This window comes from Triticum urartu, unplaced genomic scaffold (genome assembly GCF_056163025.1).
Source record: "Triticum urartu cultivar PI428250 unplaced genomic scaffold, HENAU_Tu73 scaffold160, whole genome shotgun sequence".
NCBI lineage: Eukaryota > Viridiplantae > Streptophyta > Magnoliopsida > Poales > Poaceae > Triticum > Triticum urartu.
In genome coordinates, this window is record NW_028260059.1 from 15,976 (window position 1) to 27,517 (window position 11,542).

The following is an 11,542-nucleotide window of genomic DNA, read 5'->3' on the forward strand; positions in this document are numbered from 1 at the left end:
ATAAATACAGAAGTTGCGGTCAATAAGGTAGGGATCATCAAAACACCGAACCATCCGATGTAAAGACGATTTTCAGTGCTAGTTATCCAGTTGCAGAAGCGACCCCACAGGCTTGTACTTTCGCGTCTCTCTAAAATTGCAGTCATGGTAAGATCTTGGTTTATTCAAATTGCAAGGACTCCCAAGCACACGTATTAACTAGAATATAGATAATAGAAGGCTTGTTATTTAACAGTATAACATAGACTATATACCAATGTCAACCAAGTCAGCCCAAAGATTAGCTATCCATATAACTAAATTAACCAAACCAATAATTTTGTATTTGTAAATGAAGTGAGTCAAAGTGAAAAACTTTGATGGGTCTTTTCTATATGGGTTGCCCGGGACTCGAACCCGGAACTAGTCGGATGGAGTAGATAATTCTTCCTTGTTACAATAGAGAAAAATCCCTCCCCAAATCGTGCTTGCATTTTTCATTGCACACGACTTTCCCTATGTAGAAATAGCCAATTTCTATTCCAAAGAGGAAGTTCTACTAATTTTTTTAATTAGTAAGTTGATTCACCTACTCTTTATTATAATAAAAAGAACATTTCAGAATGAAAAATAGAAAAGTTTTTTCTTGATCATTTATCAACCCTTTCCTGTTTCTTAATTTCGTCTAATGATTAATTAAGAGGGTTGACCAGGTCATTGATACGTATAATATCCAAATACCAAATACGCTCAGTGTGTGATCCACAGAAAGAAAAAAGAGTTGTTTTGGTGAACATCAAAGAAAAAACTTGCTCTTCTTCCATAAAAAATTCTTCTAAAAATGCCGAACCCAATCGTTGCATAAAAGTTCGTACCGTGCTTTTATGTTTACGAGCTAAAGTTCTAGCACATGAAAGTCGAAGTATATACTTTAGTCGATACAAAGTCCGTTTTTTCGAAGATCCACTATGATAATGAAAAAGATTTCTACATATCCGACCAAATCGATCAAGAATATCCCAATCTGATAAATCTGTCCAAATGGGTTTACTAATAGGATGCCCCGATCCAGTACAAAATTGAGCTTTTGATAAGTATCCTATGAGGAGAGTAGCGGGGACTATGGTATCGAACTATTAGAAATGAATTCTCCAGCATTTGATTCCTTACTAACAAAGAACTTTTTTGTACACTTGAAAGGTACCCCATAAAATCGAAGCAAGAGTTTGCTAATTGGTTTATATGGATTCTTCGCGGCTGAGTCCAAAAACAGAAATAATATTGCCAGAAATTGATAAGGTAGCATTTCCATTTCTTCTTCAAAAAAAAAGTGCCTTTTGATGCAAGAATTGCCTTTCCTTGATATCGAGACATAATGCATAAGAGGATCCATAAAGAACCATAGGGTTTTCCGAGAAAAACCAGGGTACATTATCCCAAAATGTTCCATCTTCCTAGAAAAGTGGATTCGTTCCAGAAAAGTTCCAGAAGATGCTAATGGTAAGCAAGAAGATTGTTTACGAAGAAACAACAAAAAAAATTCATATTCTGATACATAAGAGTTATATAGGAATTGAAATAGTCTTTTATTTTCTTTTTGAAAAAAAAAAATGGATTTCATTGAAGTAATAAAACTATTCCAATTCGAATAATAGTTGAGAAAGAATCGCAATAAATGCAAAGATGGAACATCTTGGATACGGTATTGAAGGAGATGGAACATCTTGGATACGGTATTGAAGGAGTTGAACCAGGATTTCCAAATGGATAGGATAGGGTATTTCTATATGTGATAGATAATCCAAATGCAAAAATTTGTCTTCTAAAAAGGGAAATATTGAATGAATAGAGCGTAAATTCTGAAACTTTGGTATTTCTTTTTCTTTCAGACAAAAAAATTCCCGTAGCGAGAATGGGATTTCCACAACGATCGCAAACCCTTCAGATAGAATCTGAGAATAAAACTCAGAATAAAAATAATTTTTGTAATCCAATAATCGATCTTGGTTAGGATGATTAACCGAGTTATCCAAAAAATTCTGCTGATACATTCGAATAATTAAACGTTTCACAAGTAGTGAACTAAATTTCTTGTTATTACAACTAACAACTATTTCCACAGGTTCAGAACCATTTAATCCATAATGGTGGGCAAATGCATAAATATATTCCTGAAAGAGAAGTGGGTAGACAAAGTATTGTTGACGAGATTTATGTTTTTCTGAATACCCTTCGAATTTTTCCATTTGTATTTCTACTTGAATCAGAGAGAAGAAGCATTTCTCGGTTTATCGAATGATGATACATAGTGCAATATGGTCAGAACAGGGTGTTGCATTTTTAATACAAACCCTGGAAAGAAAGGGAGTCTAATCCACAGATCTTTTTCTGCTCCTTTTCTACCCAATTAGTTTATGTTTGTTCTAATTAAAAAAAAAGAACAGAACAAGTTTTTTATTTTTGCAGGCCAATCGCTCTTTTGACTTTGGAATACAGCCTCTTTATCAATATACTGCTTCTTTTACACATTCAATCCATAACATCCCTTATTCAATCCATAATCAAGAATAATTAGGATTTCTAAAAAAAAAAAGAAAAAATAAAGGGTCCACTCATAGGAAAACCCAACCTTTCCCCGCATCCGGCACTAATCTATTTTTAACGTCTAATTAGAGCGGGGAATCATTCCAATTAGGAAGTTCAGCTCGTTGCTTTTTATTTTACCAGAATTGGAGCCAGGCTCTATCCATTTATTCATTAGACCCAGAAAATCGTAATTTTGGATTCCATTCAAAAAAGATTGATTTTATTACGACATGCTATTTTTTCCATTCATTACCTTTGAGGATCAGTCGTGGTCTTCTAGACTCTACCAAGAGTCTGGACGAATTTGTTGTTTCATCCAAATGTGTAAAAGATCATAGTCGCACTTAAAAGCCGAGTACTCTACCATTGAGTTAGCAACCCAGATAAAAAAAGGATCTTAGATACGATCGAAATCCAAAAATCAATGGAATTACACCGCGCGCTTCTGTCAAAACATTGAACTAGCAAGACATCAAAAGATTTTTTTTATCGACCATGAAAAACACTCAAATGCCAAAACGAACAGGTCCGGTGAAATTCCACTAAAGTAAAGTTAAAAAAAGAGCGACCCTAATCACGATGGCCAAATTCTCCTTATTTTTAGCGATTTTTATTAACAAAAAATATATATTATAAAAAATATATATTATATTGTATGAGAATACATGCAAGAGGAACACCCTTATCATTTGAGCGAAGTGTAGGCGGAAAAATTGAATATGGAGTGAGGATAAAGAGACCCATCTATCTACAAATTCTATTTGTTCAATAGACCTTTGTCAATGGAAATACAATGGTAAGAAAACAAATTAGATAGAAAAAGTAAATAAAATAGGGGCTTATGTTGGATTGGCACGATATAATATAAATCCAAATAGGATTAAAAAAGAGGTAAATTGTGTCTAAATAATTAGACAACTAGGAATACTAATAATCTTCTCCTATCCTATTTTTTGATTCATTTAGTTCTTCAATTAACTCAAAGTTCTTTCTTTTTCTTTAAAGAATTCTGCCTTCCTTAAAATATCATAAACAGTTCTTGTTGGTTGAGCACCCTTTTCAAGGAAATAGAGAATAGCTGGAACATTTAAACAAGTTTGATTCTTTATCGGATCATAAAAACCTACTTTTTGAAGATCTCTTCCTTCTCTTCGAGATCGAACATCAATTGCAACGATTCGATAGACAGCTTATTGGGATAGATGTAGATAAACAACGCCCCCCCCTAGAAACGTATATGAGGTTTTCTCCTCATACGGCTCGAGAAAATGATTCGAATTTCTGTCGATAATAATAGAAATTAGACTATGACGTGCATTAATTTCCTTACAGAAAAAACAAATTTCATTTATACTCATGACTCAAGTGGGCTAATTTTGCCTGACAAACTTCGAAGGCAAAATCCTTCCAAAATTTTTGAGTCGTCTTTAAACTCTTTTCTTTGTCTCATTTCGAACGAATTGACTTTTATTCCTTATTCTAATCCAACTCTGTTGTTGAGACAATTGAAAATTGTGTTTACTTGTTCTGGAATCCTTTATCTTTGATTTGTGAAATCCTTGGGTTTAGACATTACTTCGGGAATTCCTATTTTTTTCTTTCAAAAGAGTAGCAACATACCCTTTTTTCTTATTTCCTTCGATAAAGCATTTATCTCTTCTATAGAAATCTAATAAGAGGGATTGATTCTGATATACTTTTATTGGACTTTCTTCTTATTTTAACCTTTCGATTTATTTCTATATTAAGGATAGACTGACAAAGTTGGCCTAATTTATTAGTTTTCACTAACCCTAGATTCTTTCCCTTGATAAAAAAAATTCTGTCCTCTCGAGCTCCATCGTGTACTATGTTACTTAAACCCAGCGCAAATTTGGTTCGGAACGAATAGAACAGGCTATGTCGAGCCAAGAGCATTTTCATTACTATGGAAAATGATGGATAGCAAAATCCACAATCGATCATGTCCTTCAAGTCGCACGTTGCTTTCTACCACATCGTTTTAAACGAAGTTTTACCATAACAAACATTCCTCTTTTCATTGCAAAGTGGTATAGAGAATTGATCCAATATGGATGGAATCATGAATAGTCATTGGTTTAGTTTTTTTATACTAATTAAAACTTGCTATCTATGGAGCAATATGGATAAAAGAAAGTAAGTATTTATCCGGGAAGCCTCCGCCAAGATCCAATTTATTTAAACCCATATTAAAATTCTATCATATGAATGAAACATAGTTTGAAAAAGACGACTAAACAAGTTTGCTTAAAACTTATTTATTCTTAAATTTCCACCCTCAACGGATGGCTCGAGATGATCAATCTTGAAGTGAGAAAAGAAGGATTGACTCTTCCTCAATAAATAAACTATCAACCTCCAAAAAAGTTTAATTAATTTAATTACTAGAATTAGAATTCTAGTAGTAATATATTTTTTCAGTACCAAAAACAATTAACTATAATAACTAAATAAACTATTCCAATGAAAAGATTGAAAGTTTTTGGTAGTTATAGAATTCTCGTACTTCTTCAACTCGAATACCAAAAGGAAGAAAAAAATATGACTAAGTGATTTTATAGTAGAGGCATATCCTGAATGTGCTTGATAGATCCCATTTTTTCATGAAAATAAAGATAGTCAATTTGACTGGACTTAAGACTTTATTATGTTTTCTGAGAAAGAATAAGATATCATTATTCTCTTTAATAAACTTTTGTCTCGTACGGAATACTATATGATTTCACCGTTTGTTTCATCAGAAACAATCTGGGACGGAAGGATTCGAACCTCCGAGTAACGGGACCAAAACCCGCTGCCTTACCACTTGGCCACGCCCCATTTCGGGTTTTATGCGACACTAATAAACACTAGTATGTTTATTTGTTATTCGTCAATACCATTTCAATTACATAAAAAAGGAGGGATATTCTCTTGCTAGTATTCTACACATGCGGATAATATAGAATCAAAAAAATGCATTGATCATTACATGGAATTCTATTAAGATATTATATGAAAGTCGAATTTATTCCACTCTCATTTGAGAGTGCGAATACAAGGAGGTATTTTGTGTTTGGGAAAGTCCGAAGAAAAAAGATTTTGAATCTGCCTTTTCCTTCTTTCCCTTAAAAAAATAACTCAAGAAAAATCCAATTATTTACTCTACAAGAATGAAATGCTTGTTATGCCTAATATACTTAGTTTAACCTGTATCTGTTTTAATTCTGTTCTTTATCCTACTAGTTTTTTCTTTGCCAAATTACCCGAAGCTTATGCTATTTTCAATCCAATCGTGGATATTATGCCTGTTATACCTCTATTCTTTTTTCTATTAGCCTTTGTTTGGCAAGCTGCTGTAAGTTTTCGATGAAATCTTTAGTACTCTGTATGCCAAATTGAATGATGTGTTCATTCCAAAAAAATTTTAAAATGGGTAAAAGCCGAGAAGTTTTATATTTTTATATTATGAACCTTCGATTCTAAAATTTAAATTCTTCTACATTGAATGGGTAGCTACAGCAATAAATTTGGATCAGCCTTTCTACTCCCCTGCACCTAGGTTGAGCAGGTACCTAAAGGTACCTACACAATACCTAACCACCTAACCCTATTTTTGCTATTGATAAGAGTGCTTATTATAAAAGAATTCTTGCAATTTTTTTCAAGAATTCTTTTTTGCATTTTTAGGTATAAAAAAAAACCATCCTAGTGGATCCGTGTGGTAAGGAAAAACTGGTAATCTATTCCTTAAAAAAAAATCTTGGAGATTATGTAATGCTTACTCTCAAACTTTTTGTTTATACAGTAGTGATATTCTTTGTTTCACTCTTTATCTTTGGATTCTTATCTAATGACCCAGGACGGAATCCTGGACGCGAGGAGTAAAAATTCAGTTTTTTTTTTTCTTATTGGATTTGTTTCGTACATTTATCTATGAGAAAATCCGGGGGTCAGAATTCTTTCCAATTCGAAAGTCCCAAATGATCCAAGGGAGCGGAAAGAGAGGGATTCGAACCCTCGGTACAAAAAAATTGTACAACGGATTAGCAATCCGCCGCTTTAGTCCACTCAGCCATCTCTCCACGTTCCAAAGCGAAAGGTTTCCGTGATATGATATAGGCAAGAAATAAGAAATAACGGTTGCAAAAAACCCCTTTTTTTTCTTTCAAAAGTCTATAAAAATTATATTGCCAATTCCATTTTAATTATATTCTTTTTTCTTAATGTTAATAAAAAAAGAAGAAAATTCTTGTTTTTTCTTTCTAAAAATCGATATTGGCCGAGAGACAATCAAATAGATTTTCTCTTTAGCGGGCATTTCCATATAGGACTTGTTATAATTATAATAAAACAAGCAGGTTATATAAAAAAAACGCTTTTTTTGTCGATTATTTATCAAGAAAGCAAAAAGGGTTCTTATCAAATCCACCATAAAATTGGAAAGAAGCATAAAGTAAGTAGACCTGACTCCTTTAATGATGCCTCTATCCGCTATTCTGATATATAAATTCGATGTAGATGAAATTGTATAAGCGAATTTTTTTTATTTCCTTAGACTTAGACCGCGCAAGACAAGAATTTTTCGCTATTTACGATTTCATATTCTTGTTACTAGATGTTCTATAGGAATAAGAAGAAATCGCAACTCCTTTGCGCTACACATAAAATTGGATTTCGAAGGTCCATTTTTTTTTTTCAGAATCCTCTATTATTTTAGTTCTTCCACCCATGCAATAGAGAGGGAATGGGAAAAGAAGGGTTACTTTTATTTGCATTTTTCCCTTAAAAGATAGACTTTGAAATAGGAGTCTTGGAATAATGCTGAATTCAAAGGTTTATTTCTTTCTATAGTATAAGAAAAACAATTTATTTCTATTTCTATAGTATAAGAAAAACAAATAAATAGTATAAGAAAAACAAATCGAATCAAATTCATGGATTTACCACGACCTCGGTTGTGACTGTGACTCCATAGATAAAAATGGGAAATTTCTCTCTTCGAGACCATTGAAAAAGGGCATTGAACGAGAAAGAAATCGTCCACAGATAATAAAACTATCATATGCCTTGGAAAGTGATATGAGGTGCTCGGAAATGGTTGAAGTAATTGAATAGGAGGATCACTATGACTATAGCCCTTGGTAGAATTCCTAAAGAAGAAAATGATCTATTTGATACTATGGATGACTGGTTACGAAGGGACCGTTTCGTTTTTGTAGGATGGTCTGGCCTATTGCTCTTTCCTTGTGCTTATTTCGCTTTAGGGGGTTGGTTTACAGGGACAACTTTTGTAACTTCTTGGTATACCCATGGATTGGCTAGTTCCTATTTGGAAGGTTGTAATTTCTTAACCGCAGCAGTTTCTACCCCTGCCAATAGTTTAGCACACTCTTTGTTGCTACTATGGGGGCCCGAAGCACAAGGAGATTTTACTCGTTGGTGTCAATTAGGCGGTCTATGGACTTTTGTAGCTCTCCACGGGGCTTTTGCACTAATAGGTTTCATGTTACGCCAATTTGAACTTGCTCGGTCTGTTCAATTGCGGCCTTATAATGCAATCTCATTCTCTGGTCCAATTGCTGTTTTTGTTTCTGTATTCCTTATTTATCCACTGGGGCAATCTGGTTGGTTCTTTGCGCCGAGTTTTGGCGTAGCAGCGATATTTCGATTCATCCTTTTCTTCCAAGGATTTCATAATTGGACGTTGAACCCATTTCATATGATGGGAGTTGCCGGAGTATTAGGTGCGGCTCTGCTATGCGCTATTCATGGAGCGACCGTAGAAAACACTCTATTTGAGGACGGTGATGGTGCAAATACCTTCCGTGCTTTTAACCCAACTCAAGCTGAAGAAACTTATTCAATGGTCACTGCTAACCGCTTTTGGTCCCAAATCTTTGGTGTTGCTTTTTCCAATAAACGTTGGTTACATTTCTTTATGCTATTTGTACCCGTCACCGGTTTATGGATGAGTGCTATTGGCGTAGTTGGCTTGGCTCTGAACTTACGTGCCTATGACTTTGTTTCCCAGGAAATCCGTGCAGCGGAAGATCCTGAATTTGAGACTTTCTACACCAAAAATATTCTTTTAAACGAGGGTATTCGTGCGTGGATGGCAGCTCAGGATCAGCCTCATGAAAATCTTATATTCCCTGAGGAGGTTCTACCACGTGGAAACGCTCTTTAATGGAACTTTCGTTTTAGCTGGTCGTGACCAAGAAACCACCGGCTTTGCTTGGTGGGCTGGGAATGCCAGACTTATCAATTTGTCCGGTAAACTGCTTGGAGCTCATGTAGCTCATGCCGGATTAATCGTATTCTGGGCCGGAGCAATGAACCTATTTGAAGTGGCCCATTTCGTACCAGAAAAGCCCATGTATGAACAAGGGTTGATTTTACTTCCACACTTAGCTACTCTAGGTTGGGGAGTAGGGCCAGGGGGGGAAGTTCTAGATACTTTTCCGTACTTTGTATCTGGCGTACTTCACCTAATTTCCTCCGCAGTCTTAGGCTTCGGTGGCATTTATCACGCGCTTCTGGGACCCGAGACTCTTGAGGAATCTTTTCCATTCTTTGGTTATGTCTGGAAAGATAGAAATAAAATGACTACAATTTTGGGTATTCACTTAATTTTGTTAGGTCTAGGTGCTTTTCTTCTAGTACTCAAGGCTCTTTATTTTGGCGGTGTATATGATACCTGGGCCCCTGGGGGGGGAGATGTAAGAAAAATTACCAATTTGACCCTTAGTCCCAGTGTTATATTTGGTTATTTACTAAAATCTCCTTTTGGTGGAGAAGGGTGGATTGTTAGTGTAGATGATTTAGAAGATATAATTGGTGGGCATGTATGGTTGGGTTTTATTTGTGTATTTGGCGGAATTTGGCATATTTTAACCAAACCCTTCGCATGGGCTCGCCGTGCATTTGTATGGTCTGGAGAAGCTTACTTGTCTTATAGTTTAGCTGCTTTATCTGTCTTTGGTTTTATCGCTTGTTGTTTTGTATGGTTCAATAATACAGCTTATCCGAGTGAGTTTTATGGACCCACCGGGCCAGAAGCTTCTCAAGCTCAAGCATTTACTTTTCTAGTTAGAGACCAGCGTCTTGGAGCTAATGTGGGATCCGCTCAAGGACCCACAGGTTTAGGTAAATATCTAATGCGTTCCCCAACTGGGGAGGTTATCTTTGGAGGGGAAACTATGCGTTTTTGGGACCTTCGTGCTCCATGGTTAGAACCTCTAAGGGGCCCCAACGGTTTGGACTTGAGTAGGTTGAAAAAAGACATACAACCTTGGCAAGAACGACGCTCAGCAGAATATATGACCCACGCTCCTTTAGGCTCTTTAAATTCCGTGGGTGGCGTAGCTACCGAGATCAATGCAGTTAATTATGTCTCTCCTAGAAGTTGGTTATCAACTTCTCATTTTGTTCTAGGATTCTTCTTTTTTGTGGGCCATTTATGGCATGCAGGAAGAGCCCGAGCTGCTGCAGCAGGTTTTGAAAAGGGAATCGATCGTGATTTGGAACCTGTTCTTTACATGAACCCTCTTAACTAAGATTTTCTTATTTATACCTGTTCTACTTTTTTTCTGTTCTGGCTCGGTTATTCCATCTAGCCGAGCCATTCATTCCTTTTTATGAAAGAAAGATAAGGGACAGAAAAAAAAAATAAATAAAAATGAAAGAAACAAACGTATTCAATAAGCAAAAGGAGAGAGAGGGATTCGAACCCTCGATAGTTCCTAGAACTATACCGGTTTTCAAGACCGGAGCTATCAACCACTCAGCCATCTCTCCACAGCCTAATCCTTATTTTACTCCTACAAATAGAACATAGCCATATAAAAAATAAAAAGATTTATTAGCCTCTAGAAAGATATCAGATACAAGTTCCTTTTCGATATATCTCTGTATACTGTATACACGGATACAGGATCCGCTATACCCGCTTGTGAAATAAAGAGTAAATAATCTCTTCTCACCCCCATATCCAAATAAAAAAGCGGTTTAAGTAATAAATTTGAATTAAAGAGAAGAATCAATGGATTCATGATTAAACCCCTCCTACTTCTTGTATTTTTTTACAATTTTGGTTTAAGTGAGGGATCAAATATGTAGTCAACTTTATTTGATGGTAGCTTGGAGGATTAGAAATATGACTATTGCTTTCCAATTAGCTGTTTTTGCATTAATTGCGACTTCCTCAGTCTTAGTAATTAGTGTACCCCTTGTATTTGCTTCTCCTGATGGTTGGTCAAATAATAAAAATGTTGTATTTTCCGGTACATCATTATGGATTGGACTAGTCTTTCTCGTAGCTATTCTGAATTCTCTCATTTCTTAAATGAAATTTGGTTAATATTTATTAACCCCATAAAAAAGAAATAATAAAGGCCATTTCTTCTAAAAAATTAGAATAGTGAGACGTATTAAAACGCAATTTGCGTTCCGAATTGCTAGCTCTTCTCTTTCAGTATTATGAAATTCCATTCCCATTAGAATATTCATTGACAGATAATAAAAAAAGGAAAACTCTAATATAATAGAAAATGAAATGAAACGGTCGACCCAGACATAGAAGGTCGACCCAGGCGGATATACGCTATAAAATATATACCGTAGCGAGCGTAGTTCAATGGTAAAATATCTCCTTGCCAAGGAGAAGATACGGGTTCGATTCCCGCCGCTCGCCCGCTTAATTTATCAAAGTACTATGATAAAAAGTTTAGTCTAGTTAACTGTTTAACTACTTATATTAAATTAAGTATTAATTAGGTGTTAGTCTAGTGCCGTATCCCTTACTATCTTACCCTTCCTTTGCATCCCACTCAAAAAAAGAGGGCGCTCCAGAGGCAGAAATAGAACTCGCCAACAGAGCTCCAAAAATTGGGTATTAACTGAGACAAACAACGGGCAAACTTTTTTTAAAGGGAAGGGAGAGGTAGACTGTCCCTTTCGTTTCATTTTTATTTTC